Source organism: Trichosurus vulpecula, chromosome 1, assembly GCF_011100635.1.
Source record: "Trichosurus vulpecula isolate mTriVul1 chromosome 1, mTriVul1.pri, whole genome shotgun sequence".
NCBI lineage: Eukaryota > Metazoa > Chordata > Mammalia > Diprotodontia > Phalangeridae > Trichosurus > Trichosurus vulpecula.
Window position 1 is genome coordinate 254,080,786 of NC_050573.1, and position 14,584 is coordinate 254,095,369.

At 39.7% G+C, this 14,584-nt stretch overlaps 1 long non-coding RNA gene across 1 annotated transcript; it reads left to right on the forward strand.

Annotated features, from left to right (window-relative positions):
• Positions 1–325: 325 nt before the first annotated feature.
• On the forward strand, positions 326–3,671 carry LOC118843654. Its single transcript, XR_005009931.1, has 3 exons — positions 326–365; positions 2,128–2,232; positions 3,498–3,671. It is a non-coding gene; the product is annotated as an uncharacterized LOC118843654 (long non-coding RNA).
• Positions 3,672–14,584: the final 10,913 nt, after the last annotated feature.

Consider the following 14,584-nt stretch of genomic DNA (forward strand, 5'->3'; position numbering starts at 1 on the left):
TAAATGAAATTTGGCATTTCCTTCAATTGTTTAAAAATGTTATTCTGAGAAGGGGTCCCTGACACAAAAAAGTTAAGAATCACTGACCTAGTAAGTTGTGTTTTTTGTTTGTTTTGTTCTGTTTTTAGAATGGCGACACTCAGGTGTGTTTGTTGGTAGCAAAGAAGGAACCAATAGATAGGAGAGAGATTGAAGATTAGCTAGAGAATGGGAATGATAAAGTAAACAATCTGCTGGAGAAGATGGGAGTGGATGGGATCAAAGGTTAATGTAGAGGGGTTAGCCTTTGCAATTTAATTGCAAGTCATGTCATCATCTCCCTGACATCATGGTCCTCTTTGAGAACAAAGGACAGACCACAACCTGTGAGTAGTCTGAGCTGCCTGAAGGGGACCCAGCTGGCCAGTTCTTGTGCTCTCTAGCTCTGGGTGTTTCTGGGACCCAGGGACAACTTAATAATGACCTGTCCCTTCCCTTTTCCAAAATATGACAAGCAAGAAAGTCAACAAGATTGTTTTTTTTTATGTTGCTATTTTCCAGATTCTCTCCTCTTTAAAGTCCTCACCCCCTTCACTGTATGGGGGTGCTTACTTTCCATTTTTATATTTTCAGTAGGCATTTTGTCCTAATGGGCTCTTTTCCCCTTCCTTTGATTTAAATCTGCTTCAATTTTTTTGGACATTGCATTCAATAAAGAATGCTTTTCAGAATATGATAATTTTTCCTCTAAAGAGGAGAGTAAAGAAGCAAAAAGTCTCATTTCTTCTTTTTTGTATAAGTTACCAGAATAGTAGAGTAGGGAATGCCATAGAGTCCAGTAAGTTGTTCACAAATGTCTTTTATGAAATCTCTGTGAACAATGTTAAGAAATGTGGGCTGAATGATAGTTTTGCACCAGTATAAACATAAAATAAAAACTATGACAGTAAAATCCTCTCCCCTCCCCTCCCCTCCCTTTCCCTCCCCTCCCTTCCCCTCCCTTCCCCTCTTCTCCCCTGCCCTCCCCTCCCCTCCTCTCAGTGTTTTCTGCCCAAAGGAAGGTTAATTTTGATGGCCAAAAACCTACCAAAATAACTTGGGGTTTACTGGCTAGGGTTCTTTGTCAAAAATCATGCCTTAAACCCAGTTCATTCTGGGTCTCATTTATTGGACAATAGGTTCCTGCCCAAACATCACTCGGTGCTTATTTTTTGACTCTCCTGGCTCAGAGTGAATATAAATAGTAACTATTTCTCTTTCGGCCACTCCCAGTTTGATTGATTGATTGATTTTTTTAATAAAGGGGCCATCCCTTGACTCACTTCTTAAAGAGGCCTATTCACTGAATGGGTGTTGTCTCACTCAAAGTGAGAACTCAAAAAGACCTTAGTGTAAAAAGACCAAGGTCTGCCACTGCACCTTGGGCCATTTCCAGTTGTCCTGATCTATATGTGGCCACTGGACCAAGATGGCTCTGGAGGAGAAAGTGAGGCTGGTGACTTTGCACAGCTCTCCTCATTTAAATCAAAGTCAACTACAAGTCATCTCCCTGATGTCCTGATCCTTTTCAACAATGAAGAACAAACCACACACACAGAAGGATCACCTCTTCCTCAATGACTTTTATTGTTGTTCTGTTGTGTCCAGCTCTCCATGATTCCATTTTGGGGTTTGTTTGGCAAAGATACTAGAGAGGTTTTTAATTTCCTTCTCCAGCTCATTTTACAGATGAGGAAACTGAGGCAAACAGGGTTAAGGGACTTGCCCACACACCTAGTAAGTGTCAGAGGTTAGATTTGAACTCAGGAAGAGAAGTCTTCCTCACTGTAAGCCCAGAATTCTATCCACAGCGCCACCAAGCTGCCCCCACTGACTTGAATGGAGGAAATAGTGAGGGACTATCAGATAGATATTACCGTATTTCACCATGTAATCGTCCCCACTGAATAATCATCACACCCTGTTTTTTCAGTCCAAAAATTGGTTTATGACCTTTCATCATGAAAGGTAAACAAAGCAGCAATGTGTTCACCAGTGTCATATGGATACGCATTTATCTCTTGTGCATTGTGAGCCAGGAGCCTAGAATTCTCAGCCCATGCGCATTGTCAGTATATTTCTGAAAACTGACTTGCATAATTTTTTTAGAATGCTGCAATACCAACGGTATCATCACTCGACCCAATGAAGAGCCATAAGTGCAAGGGGAGCAGGTGGGCAGGTGAAGCTGCCATGAGTAAGTTCCATGATATGGTAAGACTTGCATCTGCCCAATTTTAACTCATATTCATGAATATGCCGTGCATCCTGATATTGCACCAAAGACAATATAGTGATAAATGATTTTTAAGTAACACAGGCATGATTTTAAAAAAAAGCTTCACATAATGGTTGCACCCCACTTTTTTGCAAAAAAATTGGCATAAAATCTGTGATGATTATGCAGTGAAATATGGTAAGAGGAGAGGAGAAGAGGAAACTCAGTGAATGCACTAAAGTTTTTCAGTAAAATGAGGGGAGAGATGTTGTAAGAGACTTGAGAAAGAAGAAAAGGTTTATGATAGCTGTCATGGTGAGTAGGATAAAGAGTCAATTTAGGAGGAGGAGGAGGAGCCTGCTGGTGGGTCTTGCTATAGAGAAGAATCAGTTGAGATTAGATAGCATTAGTTTATAGTGGACCCAGTCAACACAATTTCATCATCTCCTCCAGTTCAGCAGCATAAGAGTAGAAGTAAAGTAGGCAAATGGTCTAAGCCAGGGTTGGGGTTTGACAAGGAATAATTGGCAATGGTGCAATGGAACAAGTAATTCAAGAATACACAATATAGAAAAATGTAGAGTTGAACTGGTTCACCAAAGAGTGGAAACTAGGAAGGAAGGAGAATATAGACAGAAGAGAATTGATGAGCTGGGATAATACTGAGGGATGGACGAATTGGAGATTATGATGAAAATGAAAAGTATGTTTAGGAGGAGGGAGAAATAGAGAAAGATGGCAAGATAAAAGTTCATGGTCATATAAAGGAAATTCAGGGTTCTTGGATGTATGGATGATGGCAAGATCAAAGGTCTGACCTTCCCTGGGATGGAATGGAGAAGAAAATCTTAGGAGTTGAGGAGATTGAAGAACTGGGAAGTTAGAATGTTTGGGGAAACATTTACATGTATGTGAAGTCCCCTAAAATGAGGGAAGTAGTTGGGGTTCAGAGAAGGCTATAAGCCAGGCACTGAACTAATTAAGAAAGAAAAGAGAATGTTCTGGGGGTAATAGTGAGTGGAATGCTGAAATAGTGAAGCCCCCTCAGTATGGGACAAGACCTTACCTCTCCTACTATCCACCCCCACCCTGCACCCCTTCTATATTTTTAGAAACTGCTCTGCTGAGAAAGTAGAGATAAGAAATTCCATCAGGGGACAGACACCTGCAAGGTCCTGTTTATCTAGCTTTTACTCCCTTTTTGCTGAATACCAATCTCTGGTCTCATGCCTGTCTTTTTGTTCTTTGTTCTCTGTTGCAGGAAAAGATTCCACATTTAGAATGTGAGCTCCAAACCCAGTCAATAGGAAGAAGAGCCAGTAGAGGGTGGGGGCACTCTGTGTTAAGGTCTATATAACTTACTTTGAGCTGTATGCCACACATACACACACACACATGCTGGCATCATCTTAGGCCACTCTGGGGTGTGTCCTTTCTCATGAGAAAGTAATAAACTCCTTTTTGCCTTTTCTCAAGAATGGTCTCTGTATATTTTTAATGTGAGTAGTAGTCTCTGACCCACACAGTGGATAACAGCTACCAGAATCTGAATTAGGTGATAAATTGGGGTGGAATGAACTTCAGAAGAGAGATTGCTGAGTGATAGATATAGAGAGAGAGTCTGAAAACAGGATTGGGGAGCAAGGTCCTGGCTCACCAGGTTTTTTTTTCTTTTTTAAATAGTATTTTCTTTTTTCCAATTACATGTAAAAATAATTTTTAACATTAATTCTTATAAAATTTTGAGTTCCAAATTTTCTCCCTCTCTCTCTCCCCTCTCCCCTCCCTAGGATGGTAAGCAATTTGATTTTGATTCTACATATGCAATCATGTAAAACCTATTTCCATAATAGTCAGGTTGTGAAAGAAGAAACAGTTTGCAAAAAAAAAAAATACACTTTGCAAAAGAAAAAAAATAAAGAAAGTGAAAATAGTATTCTTTGATCTGCATTCAGACTCCATCAGTTCTTTCTCTGGATGTGGATAGCATTTGCCATCATGAGTCTTTGAGAACGGTCTTGGATCATTGTATTGCTGAGAAGAGCTAAGTCAATCATAGTTGATTACGGTGTACAATTTTCTCCTGGTTCTACTTACTTTACTTTGCATCAGTTCATGTAAATCTTTCCAGGTTTTTCTGAAAACTGCCTGCTCATCATTTCTTATAGCACAACAATAGTATTCTATTACATTCACATACCACAACTTGTTTACTGGCTCACCAGTTATGACCCTACAACCATAAGTTCCAAATGTCCCAATTTTCAATGAGAGGAACAAGATGGATCCTGGAATTATAGACTTAAATTTGCAAATGATCTATTAAATAGATGGTTTGTGAGCACTTAGAAAAGAAATCAAGGAGCCAACAAGTATTTATCAAGTTTTGCTTCAGTCAAAATGTGGAGGAAATAGTGAGAGAATATGTTCAGGATCTGATACTCACCAAGAGGAATTGGTTGCTATAGAAACAATGGAGACCTTGGGGAGGAAGAAGTGATCGCTTCACCTTAAATCTGATCATAGGAAAGAAGAGGAAAGCCTGGCATAATCTAACATCCACTTTAGATGTGGGAAAGGAGAGGGGAGGGAAGGACAAGGATAGATAGGACACCATAATTCTGTTTCTTAGTTTCAAAACCACTTCAGCTCTCCCACACAGTTAAGCAGAGACACAAAGTTAAAACCAAGGGCCAAGATAGTTACATACTTTCTCCTCACATTCTTATCTCTCTGGTTCCAGCCTTCATTACCTCATACCTAGACGACTGCAGTAGCCTGCTGGTGGGTCTGCATGACTCAAGTCTCTCCCCACTCCAATCCATCCAGAAACTAACATGATTTTCCTAAAATGTAGGTCTGACCATGTCACCCCTCTACCCCCAACCCACACACTCAATAAACTCCTATCTCCTCCAGATCAGATGCAAAATCCTCTCATCATTCAAAGCCTTTCATAAGTTTTCTACCTTTCCAGTCTTCTTACACCTTACTTTTTGATCCAGTGATACTGGATTCCTGGTTGTTATACAAACAAGACACTCTCTCAGTTCTGGAGATTGTCACTGGTTGTCCCCCATGTTTGATTTGCTCTCCCTCCTCATCTCCCCCTACTGGCTTTTCTGGTTTCCTCTAAGTGCCAACTAAAATTCCATTTTTTAACAGGAAGCTTTTCCTAATGTCTCTTACTTCTCATGCCTTTCCTCTTTATTTTCTATTTATCCTGAATATGGCTTGTTTGTTCTCCCATTAGAATGTGAGCTCCTTGAAGAGAGTGTGTGGGATGAAAGACCCTCACCAATTAAATTTATAATAAGAAGCCATCTCAGAGTGGAAACAGAAATAAATTTTATTCAATTCTCGAGAGCTGGGCATCCTCTGCTAGAACAGATCTAGCAAGGGAGGCGCTTTACAAGGAGCAAAGCACCAATAATTATACCTAACGCAAGAGAATTCCCGCCCACCTCTGACCCTTCTCAACATTGGCTGGGAGGTGGGCTTACAATCTGAGCATGAAGACTAGACAAAGAACTGGGAAATTGAGGCACAGAAACTCCAATTCCCATTCCCTTAGTTAATGATTACAACTGAGGTGACAGCTATAAATCTAAAGAAGGAGAATAGGATAAGGGGAGGGGGAGACCCTCTCCATTCTTCTACAGTACTTTTACAGCAAAGGAAAGCAGGTCATAGTGACCCTATCCTTACTGAGCAAATCTTTAAACCAGAACCAGAAGAAAGAACAAAAAGTTTCAGGGTAAACTTTCCCAGAGCCTGAGCCATCAGACTCTCACGGCCTCATAATTTTTTTTTCACTTCCCTATTTCTTGATTTTTAAACATTTCTTAGTATAGATATAGGTATATATATTTGTACATATCTTCCCTGTGAAATCTTCACATTTTATTTACCTCACACAAGAGCAATTGTCTTTTGCCTCTTTTTGTATCTTTAGTGCTTAGCACAGTGGCTGGCACATAGTAGGCACTTAATGTTAATTGACTAATTGATTTTTATTATGTCCGTGTGACCAGAAAATGCTTAAAATTTTTTTTTCAGGCTTTCAGCTGTCTTAAATATAACTAATAGGTCTGTAACAAGTTACTAAGGGAAGAAGCCAGGAATGTTTATGGTTCATGTCATAGTAGACAGCTATGTCCTCCATTAAAATATTCCTTACACTATTTTCAGAGACATCACTAAGCTAAATGGTCCAATGATCTGGCCCTACATGATTTCTTCATCTTATCTTTACATTTGTGAGGTGTTTTATATTTTTAATAATAATATTGGTACTGGGAACCCAAAAAATGCAAGGGTACAGGGGGTCTGCCTCAAAAGAATCCATTCAGGTCCCATCACCTCATCAATAACTGGCATTTATAAAATGCTTAACATATGTAGTTTCATTTGATTCTTACAACAATCCTAAGAGGTAGGTACTATTACTACCTTCATTTTACAGATGAGTAAACTGAGGCACAGAAAAGCTAAACAACTTTCCCAGTTGCTACTCATACTACCAGTAAGTGCCAGAAGCAGGATTAAAACTCAGGTCTTCCAGACTTCAAGTCCAACATATTAAGCCCTAACTGCTTAGTCAGACCTAGGCAGTTCCTCAATTCTGCCACTTACTTGCTGTAGCAAGAGATCTCAGCTTCCTCATTGTCCCCTCTGCAAAATGGGAAACCTAATATTTGTACTTCTGACTTCACCAGGTGACTATGAGGAAACTGCTTTGCAAACAGCAAAGCTCCCTATAAACTTGAGCTATTGCTATTTAAATCAGGTGCTTCTCTGGACATCTCTTTCAACATAAGCTTGCTGGGCATTATCATCTGCATTTCAAGACTTGTCCACAATCACACCACTAATTTGTGGAGCATGGACAAGACCAGAACCCAAACCACTGACTCACCACTGCTTGGAACTCCCAGAAGCAGTGGGTCTCTCTGTTCCTTCCTCAGTACAGAATGTGCAGGTTTCCCCAGAGACCTCTAGGCAAACAAACGTTTGGCTTCACTTTAGGATAACGTGACTCTGATCTTGAAATGGTGTCAAATATGCCAATCCTACTTTAAAGGAATAACAACACCACAAAGAAAAGCAAAGGGGAGGGGATGGAAGGGGGGAAAATAGAATTTATTTTTAAAAATCCAAGATCAACATGAATATAAGATCAATTCCCACCTTCACCCCCACCCCAAATGTACTACCTTTTTCATAACTGAAAACAAAGGAACAATATAGAAATTTCCATTCACCTGGGTTTGCTAATCTTCGTTAAGCCATCACTTAGCAACAAGACAACAAACAGAGATCAGCAAGCCAGGTTGATTAACATTCCTCTCTTTATTCAAAAGATCTATATTATTGCAAATCACTGCCAGGGACTTTAAATGCCAAAAGAACGTGTACTTCCTGCCCAAAAGCACAAGTTTTCTTAATTTGGCTAGAAAAGCATGCCCTGCTTTAGAATGGCCAAACTCATTGGAGCCTTGGCCTGTGGGAGTCTGTAGGTCTAGATCTTATCCTGCAATTGATTTACAAGGTAACCTTGAGAAAGTCATCAACCCTCCCCAACTTCTCTGAACTTTATACATGGAAAACAACGTAACTCTTGATGAAGAAGATAGTTTGTAAAGTGCTTTTAGATCCTTAGAAAAGGATCTAAGGTCAAGGTCTAAGGTCAAGATGGAATTTCACTAGTGAACCAAAAAAAAAAAAAATATCTAATAAGTAGAAAATGTTCAGAGAACTTATAAAAGACCTTGGGGAGTTCAACCATTCACTCCATCCTCTCACCATGAGCCAGCATACATTTAAATTGTTCCCAATGGATGAGAGTTGCCACCTAATTGTGCTATCATCTGGCATGTGATGTTGAGAGGCAGGGTTTTAGAACAGATGGCACACAGTGACCTTGGAATTAGAAAGACTGGAGTTGAAATGCTACTTCATACACTACCACTTAACCTCTCTTAGACTCAATTTCCTTATCTGTAAAATTGGGATAGCATTATCTGCAGTATTAACCTCACCTGGTTGTTGTGAAAATCAAATGAGATAATGTAATCACTTTGCAAGGCTTAAAGTAATATCAAATGAGGGTTCCTCAATCTTGGCTGTAAGCTCCAAGCTCTCTCTCTCATAGAATCTCAGTGCTGATATAAACCTCAGAGGTCACTTAATCTGCCCTTTATCTGAGTAGAAATCTTCACAACACAATGTCTCTGACAAGTAGTCATCTTGCCTAAACTTGAAGATGTCCAGCGCTGTGAAACTTATTATTCTCACAGCACCCAATTCTACTTTGGGATAGTTATTATAATTGGGAAACTCTTCCTTATATTTATATGAAATCTACCTCCCTGAAGCTTTCATCCATACCTCCTAGAACTGTGCAATAGAGTCAAGTGAAAAAAGCCTATTCCTATTCCTCTCTTCCATAGAGTGGCTATTCAACTATCTAAAGACAACTATTACTTTGCTTCTAGATCTTTTCTCATAGCAGTTAAACCTCCACCATACAGTCTCCACTCCTGGCCCCCGGCCAAATGATCCACGTTCGTGGTACTGTGCCCCTTGTGATCCTGGCCACCTTCTTCTGAGCATTTTCCAGATTATCAAGGCCCTTTCTAAAATGTGACACCAAATCTGGTTTGATCAGTGAAGCATTTGAAGAGAGCCATCACTTTTCCTTTGTCTGGGCAGCCTGCTTCTTTTTATTATATAAGTCAAGATCAAATTAGCTCCCATATATCAAACTAATGACCTCCTAAAATTAAGCTTATAGTTTTATGAAATCTCCAGATATTTTTCACATGAACAGTTGTTTAACCATGCCCCTACCTCCACAGGCATTTGTACAATGGATTTTTTCAAACCTGCAAGTGTTGGATTTTGCACTTATTGCTATTGAATCTCATTTTCTTGGATTCAACCCACTCCTCTAAACTGTAAGGAAAATTTCTGGATCCTGATTCTGTCCACCAGAGTGTCCTCTCAGTGTCTTGACACCTACACATTCTCTAACCATGTGATCTATGTCTTCATTGAAGTCACTGATAAAAATTGTGACTATGACTAGGTCAAGGACAGAATTCTCTAGCACTTTGCAAGAAACCTGCCTCCAAGGAAACATCTGTATATTGATTGAAACTTTTCCAGTTCAAGCCTTCAATGAGTTCCAAATCCACCTAACTGTGTTATTGTCCAGCCTATTTTCTTTATATTGTCTTCAGTGCCACTCCTACCTTGTGGCTACACTGTGCTGATTGGTGCCTTGCCTCTTCTGGACCATTCTTTCAGAAAAGCCTTAACACGCTTAACACACTTCACTCCACTCCCTGCCTCTCTATATTCTATCCATCTCCTTGCCAACCACTTTGTCCCTACTCTGTAGCCCTTCATCCTCACTCCCCTTCCTTCCCTGACATCAGTTCTGGAGCCATAAACCATGATCAAATCACTCTGTCATTTTTCTTGGTTGGAGAATATCAAGGTGCACACCTCTGTGGGCTGGTCATACTCACCAAACCTGTAGCTTTCAAGACCAAGTACCCCTCCATGGCTCCCAATCTACTTTGTAAGTTGTTCCTCTTCAGTAGAAAGTAAGCTCCTTAAATGCAGGGCCTGTCTTTGCTTTTATATTTGTATCCCCAGTCCTTAGCATAGTACTCAGCACATATTAAGCACTTAATAAATTCCCTTTTATTTATTCACAAGGGTTATGAGGAGGGACTTTGTCAAATTATTGTGCCAAAATATAGATATATTGTGTTGATACTATCCCCCTGATCTATCAAAAATAAAAATTCAGTTAGTCTGCATGATTTAATGGTTCTTGATAGGCTAGCTGGCTCTTACGGAGTACTGCTTCCCTTTCTATAGGCTCACAAAGCCTTTAATAATGACTTCTAGAGTTTTTTCAGAAATCAAAGTTAAGGTCACCGCCTGTAGCCAGAATGGACTTTGTTTTCTTTGAATGACTCAGCTTGCCTCATTGAGCTTCCCTGGACGCTGGGGCTTGCTCTTCCGGGGCAGGACCAGAGCTTCCTGTGTGATGAGTCGTGGGGCTGGCTGAGGGGAAGTGTGTTAACGTGGTCTACGCTAGGGGGAAGGGCCAAGTCAAGAACCAATCGGCCCTGGTCGTTCAGGCGGCGCTTGATGATGTCAAAAACTCTATAAGAGGGGAGAGGACAGCTTGAAGATCCTCCTTTCCTTTTCCGGTTGGAGCCAGAGACACCTACAGCCGAAGCTGAGCTGCCGGTAGCAGAGCTGACTAGAGGCTAGTGGGTAATCTTCTTACTGTAGAGGGGAAGCATGTATACGATTTTGCCTTATACCATCTCGCTTCTCTGTGGCCTCCTGGTTACCCTTATAAGGCGGACTTATTGGGCCTGGAAGCTTTTGATGAAAATATCAAAATGGGGACGCTGGTTTGTGGGCTTGTTATTGTGGAGTGTAAATACATGCTTTAGTTCTCCTGCCTTCTGCCTAGAGAATTCCTTATATCCTGTGGTTCCGGACCTTTTAGGCACATATGAGATTCTCTTTGAAATCATAAATTCTGCCTTCCTAATATACCGCCTCTTTGAAGATGATTTACTAATTAAATTAATTCTATAACAATCTATACACAGGATTGAGAAAAAAAAGACTTTTGATCAACATAATCTTTTTATATAAGCATCTTGACTACACAAAGGAAGCTTATATAAGGAGTCCATGAATTTTTTTTTACTATTATTACATTACATTTGTCTGACTCCAATCCCATAGTATCTTTCCTAGGGCTACGTTTGTTGGCTAAATAATCACCTGCCCAATTCTTTGCTGTTATCTTGTTCTAATGATTTCAACTACTGGAGGGCATCTAGGTGTTTTCTGACCAACTATTAACTTATGTTGGATTCCAATATCCTGTTAACAAGCTTGTTCTCTCCTTCCCAAGCTGATAAATGTGAACTGAATAGTTTTGTCTTCTGTTAATAGTTATTATCATCCCATCTATCCCAGGTCCTATTCCTCTTTCCCATAATGTAACTCAAAAACACCAAGACCAGGCCAAGACCTTGAATAACTTTTACTTACCCGCTTTCATGAGCAGAGCTACTCCCATCAACTGATAGTCTGCCTGGACTAAAGCATTCTCCAGTAATTAGCAAACTTCTGGCCCCTCTTACTTTCCAAATTCCAGTGATACTGAGTCCCTAACTGCCTGAGAATAAACCACCATCCCCAACCCTTCAGGTTCTCTCAATTCATCGCAACCATATCGCTGTAATTTCCCACTTTAGAACTGCCCGCCCCTTCCACTGTGCCCTCTGGAACTCACATTTTATAATCAATAAACTTCTCTTCATTTTAGACCACTTCCTCCCATACTCCTTTTTCATTGTCTAGCCCTCACTGAGACTTAGATCCCACCAGATGATATTTCATCTCTGTCCATCCTTTCTCATACTGGTTACCTTTCTCTCATATCCCTAAGGATGAGAGAATATGCCAGAAGGGGAATTTGGGATACTCCTTGCTCCCCACTGAAGCTTCCAAACTCTCCCTCTAACATCATCACTTATCAGCTTTTGGGGTTCACTCTATACAAAATTAGCACCCAGTCCAGGTCTTGGAATCTGTAATCTACCAACTCCCAGGACGTTGTCCCTCTTTTCTCAATGAATTCATTGCCTGGTTCACAGTCTTTGTCTCCACTCTTGTCCTCAGCAAAGGGAGTTAAACATATACAGTAGAACCTCGGTTTACCAATTTAATTCGATCCGAGATTCTGTTCATCATGTGATTTGTTCCTATTGGAAAGCAAAATTTTCCCATAGGAAATAATGTGAAGTGGGATGATTGGTACCACATCCCCAAAAATATTCATTTAGAAATAATTATTTATAATTTTAAGTAAGTTTTTTTGTCCCTAATACACCTGAAATACAATAGCAATGATTGGTACACAATATAAACTGAAAATAAAACAAATTTTTTGTAGAGGCTTTTACTGACACACAGATTTATTTGGGATCTTTGTACATTTAAGCCAGTGACAGTCGCCTGGCTACAAGCACACATTTTTGGTCTTTAAAGTGACAAAAGGAAGAAAAAAACCCAAACCCCTGCACCCCACATCTGTTCTCTTTACTTGGCAGTGATACCACAAAGCACCAAGCTGGTCTGAGCACCCAGCGTGGAGGAGGCCTTAATGGGCTGGGACTGGAGCAGAAGATCAGGTCACGTGGGCAGGAGGGGCAGCAGCAGGGGCGGGGGTGGGGGGGGGTCAGGGAGGTGGGGGAGAGGGCACCTCCCACCTCAACTCAGATGGCAGGAAGGAGGTGTGCGGGGGCTGCTAGGAGAGCCCAGGCCATGGCCTGTGAGCAACGGGGAGGGATTCACAAACGGGGAGGGGGCGTCCTCTTAAGACAAAGCAGCAGCAGCAACGAGTTCAAGTTGGTCCCCTTCAGGCCCATGGATCTAAGCTGACTTGGCATTTTGAATCAGAAATAAATACATTCATAGTGGGTGAGTGCAGTCCTCCCTGCTGGGCATTGAACTCTCTGCACCATTTGCCCTGGTCCAGGCCAGGGTTATTGCTTGAAAGAAGAATCACCTTCCATGATAACATTAGGGATATCAATGTCAGGAGTGCTCTCTTATGCTACTTTCACTAGAAGTAGGACTAACACTGCTGTCTTCACTTTATTTTTCGTTTTTTAGAATCACTTTCATGTTTTGACTCACTGATTTTTTTTTTCAAATCCAAACATGATGTTCCTACTAAAAATTTTTGGTTGTCCTGTAAGACAAATTTTGCAAAACATTTTTCCTTGTCCAGCAAAGCATACGTAAACCAGGTTACTCGTAAACCGAGATTCTACTGTATATTATTTTCTCTCAAATATTCTTGCTTTCCAATTCCTCAATCAATCTCCTTAAATCTAATGGTTTTCCCTCAACTTCAAACAGAGATGGTCATCTCTTCTATCTTCCAGGAGAGGCAGGAAAGAAAAAGGAACTAGTAAGCAAAACCCCAAAGGGAAATGGGTAACTAATGGGAGGATGGGATAAGGGGTAAGAAGAAGAGAATCATTGGGAACAGGGACATCTTAAAAAAAAAGAATAAGCTGAAGTAACTGAAGGAACATACTACTATATTTACAGCAGAAGACAGAAAAAAATCATAACTTGGGGAAAAAACCAATATTAGAGGCAAATATAAACATAATTCTCATAACTTTAAATGAATAGGTCAAACTATCCAATAAAACAAAAAGAATGACAGATTGGATTAGAAAACCCTACAATCTGTTGCTTACCAAAAAACCACACATTTTTAAAAACAAAGGCATAACACAAAATAAAACTGAGAACATGAAAAAAAATGTAATACGCATCAAGTGAATCCAAAAAAAGCAGGTGCTGTAATCATGCTTTCTGACAAAGCAAAAACAAATATTCAAAAGGTAAAAAGGGACAAGGAAACTATATTATGGTGAAAGAAACCATAAACAACAAATCAATATCAGTAATAAACTTATATGCTCCAAATGCCTTAGCATCCAAATTTATATAGGAAAAATTAATGGAGCTACAAAAAGCCATAAACAGTAACACAACAGGGAAAGGAGACTTTAATATCCCTCTCTCAATCTTGGATAAGGCTAATGGGAAGATAAACAAAAGGGAAAATATTAAACTGAATAAATTGCTGGAAAAACTAGAGGTAAAGGACTTATGGGACCTTTTAAATGGGACAGCAAAAGAACATATATTTATACCTATATGTATGTACATAATATTATATATGTGTGTGTCTATATTATATCCATACGTTTGTGTGTATGTATGTTTCTCAGCACCACATGGAACTTTTACAAAAATTGACCATGTATCAATGCACAAAGATATTGCAAACAGATGCAAAAAGGTAGAAATAGTTAATACATTCTTTTCAGACCATGATATAATAAAAATAGTCTTTGGTTCAGAGACCAAAAACAAAAGACACATTCCCAACTGGAGATTTTACATAAAAATACTGAATAATGAATGGGTCAAAGAACAAATCATAGAAATAATAATTATGTGAAAGAAAACGAAAATGATGAAACAATACATCAAAATTTCTGAGATGTAGCTAAAGCAGTCCTGGAGGAGGGGCAAGAATTATATCTCTGCAAACATACATTAACAAAATAGAAAAAGAAAGGATTAGTAAGCTGAATGTCTAATTAGAAATCCAACAAATAAACAAACCTAAAATAAGCACAAAAGAGGAGATAGTAGGAGTTGAGGAGAAATAGATAAATTGGAAACAACAAAAAAAGACATAATAGAAAA